This window comes from Microcebus murinus, chromosome 17 (assembly GCF_040939455.1).
Source record: "Microcebus murinus isolate Inina chromosome 17, M.murinus_Inina_mat1.0, whole genome shotgun sequence".
In the NCBI taxonomy this organism is placed as follows: domain Eukaryota; kingdom Metazoa; phylum Chordata; class Mammalia; order Primates; family Cheirogaleidae; genus Microcebus; species Microcebus murinus.
In genome coordinates, this window is record NC_134120.1 from 18,109,391 (window position 1) to 18,124,919 (window position 15,529).

The 15,529-nt window shown below is 37.8% G+C and overlaps 1 long non-coding RNA gene across 1 annotated transcript; it reads left to right on the forward strand.

Moving 5' to 3' along the window:
• The first annotated feature begins 5,388 nt into the window (after positions 1-5,388).
• LOC105860592 (uncharacterized) lies at positions 5,389-7,581 on the forward strand. Its single transcript, XR_002222067.2, has 2 exons — positions 5,389-5,574; positions 6,616-7,581. It is a non-coding gene; the product is annotated as an uncharacterized LOC105860592 (long non-coding RNA).
• Positions 7,582-15,529: the final 7,948 nt, after the last annotated feature.

Consider the following 15,529-nt stretch of genomic DNA (forward strand, 5'->3'; position numbering starts at 1 on the left):
ATGAGATTCCATTACACACCCACTGGAATGGCTAAAATTAGACTGACAGCACCAAATGTTAGCAAGGATGTAATGTAACCTCGAATTCCATACATTGTTGGGGAGAGTGTCGAATGTTAAAACCGATTTGGAAAATGGGCCTGGCTGTTTCTCATATAACCAAAATAGGCCTATTTCAGCAATTCTACTCTTGGATTTTCACCCAAGGGATATATGAAAGCATATTTCATGGGGAAAAAAAAAAAAAAAACACCTTGCACAAGAATGCTAATAGTTTACTCATAGTACCAAAACAGTAAACAACACAAGTACTCATTAATAGGAGAATGAGTAAGCAGACTATGGTGTTTCATACAATGAAATACTATCAGCAATTTTTTAAAAAGATGTATGCAACAACATGAGTGAATCAAAAACATCATGCTGATTGAAAGAAACTTTCCCTAAAAGAGTACATTATACCTGATTGCATTTGTATAAAGTTTTAAAATAGTATAAAGAAATGTATAGCTTTCTTAAAAAAGTCAGAACAGCAGTTGCTTCTAGGTATGTGGGACCAGGGATTGACTTAGAAGGGACATAAACGAACATAGGTAGTATGCACTTGTCAAAAGGTATCACACAGCACACTTAAGATTTATACATTTCACTTCAGGTAGGTTTTACTTAAAACAAAAATTATATAAAGGGTCACTGAATTCCAGTTAATGATACACATGCTGAAGTGTTTGGAATGAAGTGTACTGATGTCTGCAACTTACTTTAAAATATAAATAATAAGGTAAATAAGGTAAAACAATTAATATATATATATATGTATACACATATATACTCCTCAACAGAGTATAGTAGAGGCATAAAAATAGATAAATACATCAATATAACAGAAAATAGATCTCTGAATGGACTCACAATTACAATTGACTTTTGACAAAGGTGCCAAAGCAAAGTGTTAATTATAGCCTCTAGGTTGGGTGGGTAAATGGATGCTTAATTTTATTTCAACTATCCTTTCTGTATAAAAGATGTTTATATTAAATATGAATTTAGCAAAGATATAGGGCACTAGGTCAATATATAAAATTGTATCTGTATATAAGCAAAAAAATTGAAAACTAGTTTTACAATGGCATCAAAAACCATCAAATACTTAGGAATAGATTTAATGAAAAAGGTATATGAATCCATATACTGAAAAATACAAAAATATCAATGACAGAAATTAAAAGAAAGTTTAAGTAAATGGAGAAATATACTATGTTCATGGAGTAGAAGAATTAATATTGTTAAGATGTCAATTCTCCCCATATTGATTGATAGATTCAGTGAATTCCAATCTAAATTTCAGTAGCTAGCTGGCTCTGTGATTTAAATGGAAATGCATAGAAGCTAAAATAGCCAAAACAATCTTGAAAAAGACAAAATTGGAAGAATTATACTGCCTGATTTCAGGATTTATTATAAATACTTACTGTGATCAAGGAAGACTGATATTGGCATAAGAACAGAATAATAGATCAATGGAACAGTATAGAGAGCACAGAAATAGATCCACATATATATGTTCAGTTGACTTTTGACATAATTGCCAACACAGCCCAAAGGATATTCTTTTCAACAAATGGTAATGAAGCAACTGGATATTCATATTTTAAAAAGTGAATCCTAACCCTTATATAATCACATATACAAAATTTAATTTGAAGTGGCTAATAGATCTAAATATAGAAGCTAAACCATAAAAGTTCTAGAAGAAACTTTTAAAAAAAATGAATGTTATTGTATATATTTGAGGTTTACAACATGATGTTATGAATACATATAAATAGTAAAATGGTTGCTATAGTGAAGCAAATTAACATAGCTATCATCTCACTTTTTTTCATGTGACAAGAGCAGCTTAAATCTAACACACCTTTATTAACTATAGTCCTCATGTGGACATTAGATCTCTAGATTTCTTTATCCTACATATTTACAACTTTCTATCTTTTGACTTACATCTCCCCATTTCCCAGAAGCCACAGAAGAGCGCCTGCCTGGGTCCCTTCAAGGTGGCCTTGCTTTCAGGGTTCAGGTTGTGGGCATGGCTTCAGCAACACACCCACAATGTGAAAGTTTAAGAGCCAGCAGTAGTTACAGATCCTGGGGAGAGTGCCACATGTCTGAAGGCACCACACACACACACAAATACTCATACACCCCAGTTGAGGAGCGTAAGCAGGGAGAGGGAAGAGAGCTGACAGCTAACCATGTATGGGGTGGCATGTATGTGGTGGAAATGGGGTGGCTGTTATGCTAAGTTCATGGGCAAATGTCTAAATGGTTCCTTTAAAGGAAGCAGCAAAAAAGTGGGGAGCCCAGTCTGCTAGCTGCTAGGTGGGAGAGATATCGCTAAGTTCTTTTTTTTTTTTTTTTTTTTCACCTCTAAGTTCTTACCTCTGGCCTCTGGCTCACACCATTTTGGTGTGGTGTAGAACTGGAAACCGTGTCCAGGGTGACTGAGCCCTGTCTCTTGCACAAGAAAGCTAAATCTGCATTCAAAATGGATGTCAAGTCAAGGCAACATAAAATTATAAGGATTCACTACAACATATAAGTGAAATCATGTAATATTTTTCTTTCCATGTCTGGCTTATTTCACTTAGCTTAAGGTCCTCCAGATCCATCCATGTTGTGGTGAATGGCAGGCCCTCATTCTTTTTAAAGGCTGAATAATATCCCATTGCCCATACATACACCATACTTTTTTATTTATGCATGCATCCAGCAATGGACACTTAATTTGTTTCCATATCTTGACTATTATGAACATGCTCCAGTGAACATTGGAGTGCAGACATCTTGACGAGGTTGTGATTTTATCTCCTTTGGGTATATACCCAGAAGAGAGATTACAGACTCATGTGGTAGCTCTATTTTTAATTTCTTTAGGAACCTCTATACTATTTTTCATAATGGCTGCACCAATCTATTTCTCCACCAACTGTGTAGAAGGGTTCTTTTTTCTCCACATACTTGCCAGCATTTCTTATCTCTCATCCTTTTGGTAACAGCCATCCTGATGTGGGGTGATAACTCATAGTGGTTTTAATTAGCGTTTCACTAATGATTAGTGATGTTGAACACCTTTTCATATAACTGTTGGCAATTTTTATGTCTTCTTTGAAGAAATTCAGGTCTTTAGCCCATTTTTAATTGGGTTATTTGTTTTTCCTCTATTGAGTTGTAAAGGTTCTTTGGATATCAATCCCTTAGAAGAAAACTTCTGGGAAAAAGTCTTCCAGACTCTATAGTAGGCAAAGATTTCTTAGAGCACAAAAAGGCACCCAATACTATTTTAAAAATTGGTAAGTTGGATTTCATCAAAATTTAAACCTCTTGCTCTCCAAAAGACATCATTAAGAACATGGATAAAAAGAAAGCCATACACTGGGAGAAAATATTTGCTACATATATACTTGGAAAAGGACTTGTACCTAAAATATAACACTGTTACAAGTCAATATAAGGGGACAATCAATCCAATTTAAAAAGGCAAAGGGTTGGCCGGGCGCTGTGGCTCACGCCTGTAATCCTAGCACTCTGGGAGGCCGAGGCGGGCGGATTGCTCAAGGTCAGGAGTTCAAAACCAGCCTGAGTGAGACCCCGTCTCTACCATAAAAATAGAAAGAAATTAATTGGCCAACTAATATATATAATACAAAAATCAGCCGGGCATGGTGGCTTGTGCCTGTAGTCCCAGCTACTTGGGAGGCTGAGGCAGGAGGATAGCTTGAGCCCAGGAGTTTGAGGTTGCTGTGAGCTAGGCTGATGCCACGGCACTCACTCTAGCCTAGGCAAGAAAGCGAGACTCTGTCTCAAAAAAAAAAAAAAAAAAAAAAAGGCAAAGGGTTGAACAAAGACTTTAGAAAGATGATATATGAATGGCAAATAAAAAGATGAAAAGACACATCATTGGTCATCAGAGAAATATAAATTAAAACCACTATGAGATATCACGTCTCACTCACTCATGAAATGACTGACCATAAAAAGGCTAAACATTGGTCATACTAAATGTTGGTCAGAACTCTGATACACTGCTGATGGGAACATAAAATGGAGGGACTGCTTTGGAAAAGAGTTTGGCAGTTTCTTGCAAAGTTAAATGTAGACTTACTGTGTGACTCAGAAAAAAATATGCCCACAAAACCTTGGACACAAACGTAAAGCGGTTTGCCCCTAACAGCCAACTGCTAGAAACCACCTATATATCCTTTGCACGTAAATGGGAAGCAAATTATGGTATATTTATACAATAGAATTCTAATTAGCAATTAAAAAATACCATCTAATGATGCACTCAGCATCGTGGAAAACTCTCAGTAAAAATGTGCTGAGAGAATTAAGCCAGACAGAAAAGAGTACTATCTCCCATCTCAGTACTAACCAGGCCCTACCCTGCTTAGCTTCTGAGATCGAGCACGTTCAGGGTGCTGTGGCCATAAACAAGAGTACTATGTGTTTGATTATATAATGTCATAGAAACAGCCTAACTAATCTATAGTGACATAGTGGTTACCTGGTATAAGGTGGGGCAGGGAAGGATGAAGATAAGGGATTGACCCCAAAAGAGAAAAAGGGAATTTTCTAGGGTGAAGAATTGGGTTAGGAGTCCATGAATATATACATTTGTCAAAACTTAAACTGTACACTTATAATGTGCACATCTTATTGTATATAAATAACACCCTGAAAAAGTTTTTTCAAAAAAATAAATGTGAAAACTGTAAAAAATAAACATTAACAGCAACTAAGACTAATTTTGGAGACAATTTTTCTTGGTAACACTTAGGGAGACTTTCATGGTTTTGGATCCATTTTTCTAAACGTGTGTTTGGCTTGTACTATGTAAAGCTTAAAAGCTTATTAATGCTAAAGTCACATCTAAACCTCTTCCCCACATTAAAACTGTCAGTCAAATTTTGTTACATGAATGAAGTACTTTACCTTAAATCTGTCAAGATAATTGCTAAGATTAACTTAAATGGAAAGAAAAATAAAAGTAAAATGTAGGACAGGAAGTTATTTTTAAATTAAAGAACAGTTTCTATAAGGAATTGTAAAGCAGTATGGTGATGTGATATATTGGCTTTTCTATAATATCTTTCCATCTTGGCAATGTTGGGTTGGGCTTAACTCCCACCAACATACTCAGGAAACTAAATGTGTCAGTTGTGCCTTCAGCTGCAAGGAATAAGAAACCCTGATTCAACTGACTTAAACAATGAGGCATTTATTATCTCATATAACAAGAGATTCTCCAGGGACAGTGAATTCACTGGCTCTCCAGGATCATCTTTCTGCGTTTGTGCTCAGTGCAGCGCCCCTCAAAGCTCCAGGACGGTGACTGTGGAGCTCTGACCACATCTGGTAAAAAGACATCCTATCTCTCTGCTGGCTTCCTTTGAGTCATCAAGTCACCTCTCCTCTTCCCCAGCCAGAATTTCATCACATTCCCGCACCTACGGTAATTCATCAGCAAAAGAAGCGAAACCCACAAGATGGACCTAAACCAGCTCTTTTTAGAAGGTAACCAAAGAGAAGATTGTAGAGATCTGACCAGAAGGGGGATGGGAGAAATAACAGGAGGGGAAGGGAGCTCGGTAAACCACCAAAAAAGCAAGTGCGACACTGGGTCGTGAAGAAAATAAATTCGATTCCTAATGTTCTATTAATTTTCCGTTTAACTTTCGCATGAATACCTCTCTCTGGGGGCTTTTTTCAACCCGTAAAGGAAAATCAAATTGAAAACCACCAGCAGGCAAAGCCGGTCTCCCAAATCCTCTGCCCCCTTTAAGGGGCTCAAGACCATTTGCTGACTTTGGGACTAGCACAGAGGAAATTAAAGCAATTCTCGCTCCTTACGTGCTATTTACTGCTCTCTACATCACTAAACCGTATTTATTTCTTGGTTTACAGCACCGTGATTGTAGAGTAAGTGCTAAGCAGCAAATAACTTCCCCGCTGCCGAAATTGGTAGTGATTTTGCTCTCAGTGGCACGCATTACATGACCCTTCAATGCTGGTAAATGGCCGTGGGGTTTTTTTCTATCTCTAATTGCCCCGATGTGTAGGACTGGAGATTGGTAGCTGTTCCATCTCACAGACAGACAACTTTACATGGCGATCTGAGATATTAAACTTTGCAGTATTCTTACTACGTACTACATGCTACTAGCCAATGTCCAAATAGTTTCCCACTAAACCAAATATGTACTAAGAAATCTTTTGTCTAAACTACATGTTTTCAAGCGTGACTATATTACAATCACCTAGGAAGCTATGAAAAGTTCTGACGCCATGAACCTATGCCTCGTAATTTATATTCAATTGCTCTGGAATGTAGCCTGGGCTTGGGTTTTGTTTTATTTTGTTTTAAGCTTCCCAGGTGATTCTAATGTGCGTCCAGGGTAGAAAACCATGCATTTAATGCAGTGGTTCTCAAAGTGTGTTTCCTGAACCAACAGCATCAGCATTACCTAAGAACTTGTTAGAAATGTGACTTTTCAGGCCCAGCTCCAGACCTACTGAATTAGAAGTTCAGTAACCTGTGTTTTACCTGTCTTCCAGGAGATTCTGATGTATGCTCAAGTTTGAGGACCCCTGCTGTAAAGGCAAATCTTTCCATTTCTAAAATTCTATGATTCTACCTGGCCTGATAATCTTCACCAACTCAAAGCCATCATCAACTCCACCATCTTCTCATTAAGCAGACTTCTTGGTCTTGAAAAGGAGACGTAAGTCCTTGAAAATAATTAGTGATATGGCCACTCAACTTCATGGTATCTGAGCCTTGCCACTTCCTCTGAACCAGCTCTGCAGATTTCAAAACTCTCTGGGCTCCAACAGGGCTGGTCACATGTGGCCTATGAAAAGCTCTCTCTCTACTGTGCTGCTGCCTGGGGAATGTCCTCTGGCTCTGCCTCCACACCTACTTGATCAGCCTGCCAGGCCAAGAGCCAGCTCTTTACATGGGCACCCTCACCTCTCTCTTATGGCCTCTCCCCGCTTTGGCCTTAATGCTTTTGACCAAGCCCTTAACTCCTGGTGCAGTGATGTCATATTCTCTGTACCCTATGCCTGTTACCAAGGCCAAAAGTACCTACTCCTACACCCAGCCTCACCATCTATTTATCCAGCAGGTGAGTGTGGGTATCACCTTGATTGACTTGCACTTATTACAAGATGAGAATCCTGAAGAGCAGTTTGGAAACCACATATCTCCTAGTTTGGCCACTAACACTACGTGCTTAGATCTCTTTTGCTGGTCCCCAGTTGCTGCGGTAAAACCAATGAGTCTTTAGTTGTGGCCCTGATTGAGTCCATGAAATAACCTACTAGGAGCTCTAGTAACTGCTCTGCTTTCATTCTCTAGTCCCACTCTGGGGGCCCTAAGTCCCTATTATGGACTGATTTGTGTCCCACTAAATTCGCATGTTAAAGTTATAACCCCCAGTACCTTAGAATGTGCCTGTGTTTAGACACAGGGTCTTTAAAGAAATAATTAAGTAAAAACAAAGCCATGTGAATGAGCCCTAATTCAATATGACTCATGTCTTTATAACAAGAAGACATTAGGGTACAGATATGCACAGAAGGAAAACCATGTGAGGACACAGGGAAAAGGCAGCCATGTGCAGACCAAGGACAGAGCCATCAGAAGAAACCAACCCTGCTGACACCTTGATCTATTTCTAGCCTCCAGAATTGCGAAGAAATGACTTTCTGCTATTTAAGTCACCCAGTGGTCCTTTATATGGCAGCCCTAGCAAACTAATCCAGTCCCTAATGCTGGTTTCTGGCCTGTGATCCAGCTTCTGCCCCTGTTCCCAGTTCTCCTTTAAAATCCCATAACAAATTCTTTAAGGAGGAGGAAGCAGCAGCAGCATCTATCTTTATGGACTTGTAATGAAAGACATGAGAGTCAGAGATTCCTTCAAAATTCCTGCAGAGAGTAAGGTGTATGATGAGCACGCATGGGGCATGCATATTTTTCTTTGTTTGTCTTATGCTACTGGCCCTTCTTTTTATTTTGCATTTTCTCCCAAATAAGATACAAACCCCAGAGTTCTCCAATTCTGGATGTGACTTTCTATACAAACTGGGACTTGGCTTTACTGTAATCAACAAGCCCTGTTTGAATGTCTGCCGTATACATATCCCCATGCTAGGCCCTGTGAGTTAGAGAGGACTGTTTGATAATAGATATGTGACTGTGTGCATTTGTATATAATCTGCTATCTTGGGGAGATGGTGGCTATACAGAGAACTTGAAAACATTTGTGGAAAATGGAATGAAAAGATAAAAATAAAAAATATAAACTTTGTTTCTCTACATAAGCTCCAGTAAGTTCAAGACACTTTTGCAAGTGATGATATCAGCCGTTCAGTAGTCCATACCTACAGAACTATGGAGCCTGGGAATTTAACCATGTCAGTGCAATCTTTTTGTTCTTAACTGAAGAAAAATGGGTGCCCTTTAAGGATTTGTTAAGATTAGGAAACAAAAAAGAAGTCAGAAGGAGCCAAATCAGGACTGTACAGTGGATGCCTAATGATTTCCCATTAAAACCCTCACAAAATTGTTCTTGTTTCATGAGAGGAATAAACAAGTGTATTGTTATAGTAAAGAAAGACTCTCTAGTGAAGATTTACTGGGTGTGTTTCTGCTAAATCTTTGGCTAACTTTCTCCAAAATACTTTCATAATAAGCAGATGTTTATTGTTCTTTAGCCCTCCAGAAAGTCAACAAGCAAAATGCCTTGAACATCCCCAAAATACTATTGTCATGACCTTTGCTCTTGACTGGTCCTCTTTTGCTTTGACTGGACCACTTCCACCTCTTGGTAGCCTTAGCTTTGATTGTGCTTTGTCTTCAAAATCATGCTGCTAAAGCCATGTTTCAAATCCTGTTAGAAAGCTTCAAAGAAATGCTTCAGGATTTTGATCCCACTTGTTTAAAATTTAAAAGCTCTGCTCTTGTCTACAGCTGATCTGGGTGCAATAGTTTTGGCACTCCTCAAATGGAAAATTTGCTCAACTTTAATTTTTCAGTCAAAATTGTGTAAGCTGAACCAATTGAGATATCTATGGTGTTAGCTATTTTTCAGCTATTAATTGTCGGTCCTGTTCAATTAGGAAATGAATAAGACAAATTTTTGCCTCAAAAATTGACAAGGATGGTCTGCCACAGTGGGCTTCATCTTCAACACCATCTCATCCCTTCTTAAGTGAGTTATCCCTTTGCAAACTGCCAATTTGGGAGAGGCATTGTCCCCATAAACATTTTGTAAAGCATCAACGATTTCACCACTTTTCTACCCAATCTTCACCATAAATTTGACGTTTGTTTTTGCTTCAATTTTAGCAAATCTCATGTTGCTCTGAAAGGAGTTCTTTTCAAACTGATGTTTTACCCTTCTTAGTGTTTCAAGAAAGGTATATATCCTATTCATCCATGTTATAACAAGTTAGTATGAGGTTATTTCCATGCAAAAAAATTTGAAATCCATGCATAGCTTTTCATAATATACATTTTCCATGAACTTTTTGAAGACCCTTTGTATAGCTGAAAAAAATAATTGTGAGGCTAGATAGAATAAGAAAACCTCCAAATGAATGGTAAAGTCATTTATCAACCAGTATGGTAAGAGAAAAAGCTCCAATTTAGAAGTCATACTTGAAATGGGCCAACTTTGGACAAATGAATAAAAAATGATCTATTTTACATGTGAAATATGAGCAAGGAGCAAGGTTTACTTTGATTTGAGTGCTCTCTCCTATCTCCCCTGCCTAGTGAAATCTTATATGATATTTAAAGCCTGGCATCACTATTTTCTCCTCCATAAATCATTTTCTACTCCTCCAAGAAAAATGTCTTGCTCCTTTTCAATATTTCCAAAAGACTTTTGCACATAAGTATCCAACTTATCACACTGTGTTTTAGCAACTTAATATGTCTATCTACCTGTTCTAGTAATAGTTTTAAGATACTTATGGATAAGCACTGTATTATTGATAAGTCCTCAGTATCTTAGTATCTGACTCAAACTAGGTATCACAAGAGTGATGGCTGAATTTGATCAAAATGAAATTGATAGAGTGGGTGTGTTATCTGAGGGAAAAAAGACTACAAAATAATTCAAAACAGTTTCTACACTGTGGCAAGGACAATCTTTGCAAACAATATGGATTTCAAATAATGCTTCTCTTCTGTGATATAGATTTAAATTTTACCTTCTTAGAGAATTACTGTTTGACCTTTGGAGGAGTGTATGTGTGCATGTGTGTTCCATTCAAGTGTTCACCATAGGAGATTAAAACGACCCAGGAAGAAGAGCCAGGCACACATCTGTGCCTCCTGGTCGTGGAAAAAGGTTTCAGGAACAGCAGTTAGAGTGTGAATCCAACCTTGAACTATTCTATTCAAGTCTCTGTTCTAGGCCAAGTCTCTATTCTATTCAAACAAATCCAGGTTAGAATCTCAGTGTAGTCACTTACAGGCTGTGGGATTCTGAATCTCTGTTTCCAAGGCCCTAAAAGGGTAATAATGCCCCCTCAAATGGTTTTTGAAAAGATTTACATGAGATGATGTTTATAAATAATTCAGCACTGTCCCTGTGCTTTTGTGCCTACCGCATAATAAGTGCTCAATAAATGCCAGCCATTGTTTCTAGTCAACATTAGACATCTGAAGCCTGCTGGGGTCAGAGGGACCAGGATAATGCCATTCTCTGTAGAAATAAGCCCATGGGTCATGTTTTTTTGCAAGGAAAGAGTTAATGAATAGACCTTATCGATAGATAATAAAGAAAAACCCGCTGGAACAGAAAAAAAAGATGGTCTAAGAGATGGTAAGTAGTTACTTACTGTATTTATTATCCAGAGAGGAATACAGATTATGTATTTCATGAGCCAGATGGGAATAGTTATTTAATCTACAGTAACGACTACTCTAAATGGCTCTATTGAATCTCTACTTGAAAGTGTACTTCAGAAGAGTTGCAGGCTATGAGGGAATAAAGCGAGAAACAAATGTAGTGGTTAAAGGATATTTTTGCTAAATCTTAATTAAACTTGAGATTTTGTACCATTCTGTGTATAATCTTCAAAAGATTTTTTTTTCTGAAAAAGGGACCAGAAAGGGTGCTATAAAATTAGCCTCAGAGCTATGTAGATTTTGAAGGGCCCTTAAGAAAAAAAAAATATGTAAAAAAATAGAGATTTCAATTTGAAGCAAAGAATTGAAATTGCTTTCTGGCAGCCCACACTTCCAACAGCATTGGTACCTACTTGAAATGAACAACTGCTAAAGGAAACAGCTGGTAGAAAGCTGTTACTGCAAAGCAAAGTGCAATATGCATGCTGTAATTAGTTTGCAATCATTACTCAGTCCACTGTTGGAGAAAAACCTTGATTTGATCACACTAAAAGCATTTCTATCAGTGAACAAAATTCAGGACAGTTCTTCCTCCAAATCCAAATAGAAATCTCACCTCCACTCTCACTATGATATTATGATAATTTTTTAATGTGGTCAAAGTGACAACTGGACTATAAAAGGTATGTAAAACAAGAATGTCTGGTTTACCTGGAAGTAAAAATACCCTAAAATAACAGCTGGACATTTCTGAGTGTTTGCTATATGCTAGATGGGAGTTGTCCAAAAGAAATATAATGCAAGCCACAAATGGTAGCCACATAAAGAATGTCAAATTTACTAGTAGCCACATTTTATTTTAAAAAAGAAACAAGTAAAATTAATTTTAATGCCATTATTTTGTTTAATATAGTCTATCCAAAGCATTATCTTTTTTATATATAATCTATAAAAACTTTAACAAGGTTTATTATATATTTTTTTCCTAGGGAGCCTTCTAAATCTGGTGCCATTTATACATACAGCACATGTCGATTGGGACTAGGCACATTTTGAGTGCTCAATAGCCACATGTAGCTAGTGGCTTCCATGTTGGAAAGTGCAGTTCTAAATGATTTACATTGATATCCCTTAAGTCTCTCAATAATCTTCTGATCTAATAACTATTACCCTACGTTAGGCATGAGGCAAAGGGAACACAAGAATAAGTAACTAACTCAAGGTCACCAAATTAGGAAATAGTAGACTCAGGAATAATCCAGCAACCTGATTTCTGAGCCTGCCCTTCTTAGCTCTGTCATGTCCTGACTCACGTGTTGATCTGTGCAGCTAACAGATTTTGCTTCCTGACCAACGAGAAAATTTGAAAATGATAAAGATTACCATGAAAGTTACCAAGAGACAAGAAAATAGCCTTCACTTTTAAGCCCTTTCCATAACAACCATCTTATGGGTTAAATAAAAACACATTGTTTTGTGTTATGCCTATTTTACAGATCTGGAAACCAAAGCCAAAAAAAACCCCTGTCACTTGCCTAAGGTCACAAAGCTAGAATACATTGAAGCTACGATTTAAGCCTAGGGCTCCTACTCCAGAACCTAAACATTAACTACTGATTTGGTTCTGTTAACAGATCTGACTGACAAAATAGAGAAAGAAACATTCCCCAGAACATAGAAACAGTAATAACCACCAATGACCACAGAGTTGAAACAAGGAAAATGAGCCAACTTAATTAATTCAAGCAATTAAATAGAAAAGAGTATATGCAAGATTGATACTGTTAGTGAAGATTAAAATTTGTGAATTTGCTGTGCACTAACTAATGCCTGATAAGGAAGAAATCATAGAGTTGAATAGCTAACCCAGCTTGGCATAGGGGAAATGGACACATAGACTGCCAGCCCTAGATTTCCCCTTTCATGCCCTACTATGGTTTTATGTTCCTTGCTACTTATTTCAAAATTTCCACAATAAGGATCACCATTTAGGATTAGATAATAAAGACCAGCTTATGAAAGCAAGATCCTTAAGTAATCATTAAAAATATACAAAGAGCCGGGCGTGGTGGCTCACGCCTGTAATCCTAACTCTCTGGGAGGCCGAGGCGGGCGGATTGCTCGAGGTCAGGAGTTCAAAACCAGCCTGAGCAAGAGCGAGACCCCGTCTCTACTATAAATACAAAGAAATTAATTGGCCAACTGATATGTATATAAAAAATTAGCCGGGCATGGTGGCGCATGCCTGTAGTCCCAGCTACTCGGGAGGCTGAGGCAGAAGGATCGCTGGAGCCCAGGAGTTTGAGGTTGCTGTGAGCTAGCCTGACGCCACGGCACTCACTCTAGCCTGGACAACAAAGCGAGACTCTGTCTCAAAAAAAAAAAAAAATATATATATATACAAAGAAAAGATATCCCAACTACAGTAAGTGTATAAAATGAGTTACAGAATAGTACATATATAGTATGATAAACATTTTTGCTGAAATAATAATAACAAAGAAAACACAGAAAATAGTCTGGAAATAATGCACATCAATGGGTATGGGAGTGTAGAGGAAACTTACATGAAACCTTAATTTCTACATGATATATTTCTGCAATGTTTAAATTTTTATAACCAGTCTAGATTACACTGGTAAACAAAAATGGTAGATGATGGATGGATAGATAGATACGTAGATAACAGAGAGTGATGAGAGAGAAACAAACATGCATTTTAAGTGCTCCCTACTTACCTGGGACCCTGCTCTGTAGGGTTGGTTTTTCTCTATATCTCACTAGAAGAGATTAGTTTCTGATGTGTTGTTTGCCACCTTCGGAAACACTGGGCAACAGAATCTGAGAACTGGAAAAAGATACACTTCTGTTGGGGCAAACCACAGAGGTGGAAAAGACTGGCAACAAGGCAGTCTCTAGGAGGAGAAACCAATGGCAAGTCACAGCGGAAAGCAGAGAAGATGAGGAGACGTCAGAGGGCCATTCAAAGTCACTGTCGTCCTGGTATTTAGATGCAATGAGGAATTCTATCTACTAGTAACTATTATATTTTCTCCAAGACTTAACTTTCAAATTTTGCCACTGCTTTGACCAAAACCCTATACACTATCTCCCTATCTAATCTCCTCTATTCCAATGACAAATTCCAAAATGATATTCTCAACATAGACTTCTCCTTTGTTTTCCAAATACAAGTAAATACATTAGAAGTGAGTCCATGTGTTCACCAAAAGCTACACACAAGATGTGTACAGTAGCACACTGCATAAGAGTAAAACCCTAGAACAAGTCTGTACAGCAACGAGAACAAACCACAACTGCTCGCTGGAGAGTGGATGAAGTTCACAAACAAGATGTTGAGCAAAAGGAGACAGACACAAAAGAGTATGTATTGCATGGTTTCATCTAAATCAAGTTTAAAAGCAGGCAAAAGTAAGATTTGGCATTAGAAACCAGGGTATTAGAGCTTAGAAGAGAGCAGGCAATGGACTCCTGTGTATGGGTAATATTCTATTTCTTGATTTGGGAGCTGGTTATATGAATGTGTTCGATGAAGATAATTCATTATGCTAATGTGTACATTTCTGTATCTATGTTTTAGATTTATAAAAAAAAATTTAAATGCATTAGAGAGAAGATTTCATAAACTGACTGATAAACATGTATTCAGAAAAAGAACATAAATTATTTTTCTGATATTCCCCAAGTAAGAATAATTTTGCATACTTGTTGAGCCTCTCTCTGTCCCCTTTGGTCTTAGAATTCCAGGTCAGAAGACACCTTATCCATCTTCTAACTGCATTCTTTGTAATAGGGTCATCCATTGCCCCTGCAACTTCTTCAAAGTCTAATACTCTGAGCAATATTAATAACACTTGTGCTGTTAATTTTATCTGAGTTGTTCAAGATAATCTATAACTAATTATTCCTTTATGATTCCAGAGAAATAAAAAATGGATTTAAGTTGCACTTTCCCTACTTAAGAGGTATAGAAACTGAGATGAAAAATGTAAACTGATTTCTACAAGTACTCACAGCAGAGAGAAAGAGAGAGAGAAGGAGGAGGAAGAAGAGGAGGAGGGAGAAGAAGAGGAAGAGAAAGAAAGGAGGGGAAGGAGAAGAGGGAGGGAGGGGGAAAGGAGAAAGAGGAAATGAAGGATTCAGGAAGAGGAGGAGGAGGGGAAGAAGAAGTGGGAGGAGAGAAGAAAAAACTTAGAGATGAAGAGGTAAGAAGAACAGGATGGGAGGGGACAGGGAGGAGAAGGAGGAGGAGGCTTTATATAGGTCTATAAAATAGGAAGCAGGCACGTTTGGTTTGGAAATGCCCTGTAATTTATATTACTTGGTTGGGGTGCTGGTTTCTCTTCCTGCATGCTAGCTGGCCTTTAGGATTGACTCATGAGAATAAATTCAGAAGGAGAAGGCTATGACTTGGGGAAAGTCAAATAAAAATCAAATGCCAGGACAGAAAAGTAAAGAAACTGCTGTTCCCCAGCCTTGAGCTGGGAAAGGGCCATAAAGACATGAAGATGAGTAAGAAGCCTGAGAACATCAGGGTTGGTGGATGCTGAAGGCTCCCTCGCTGGTCACTTCATTCAACATAGA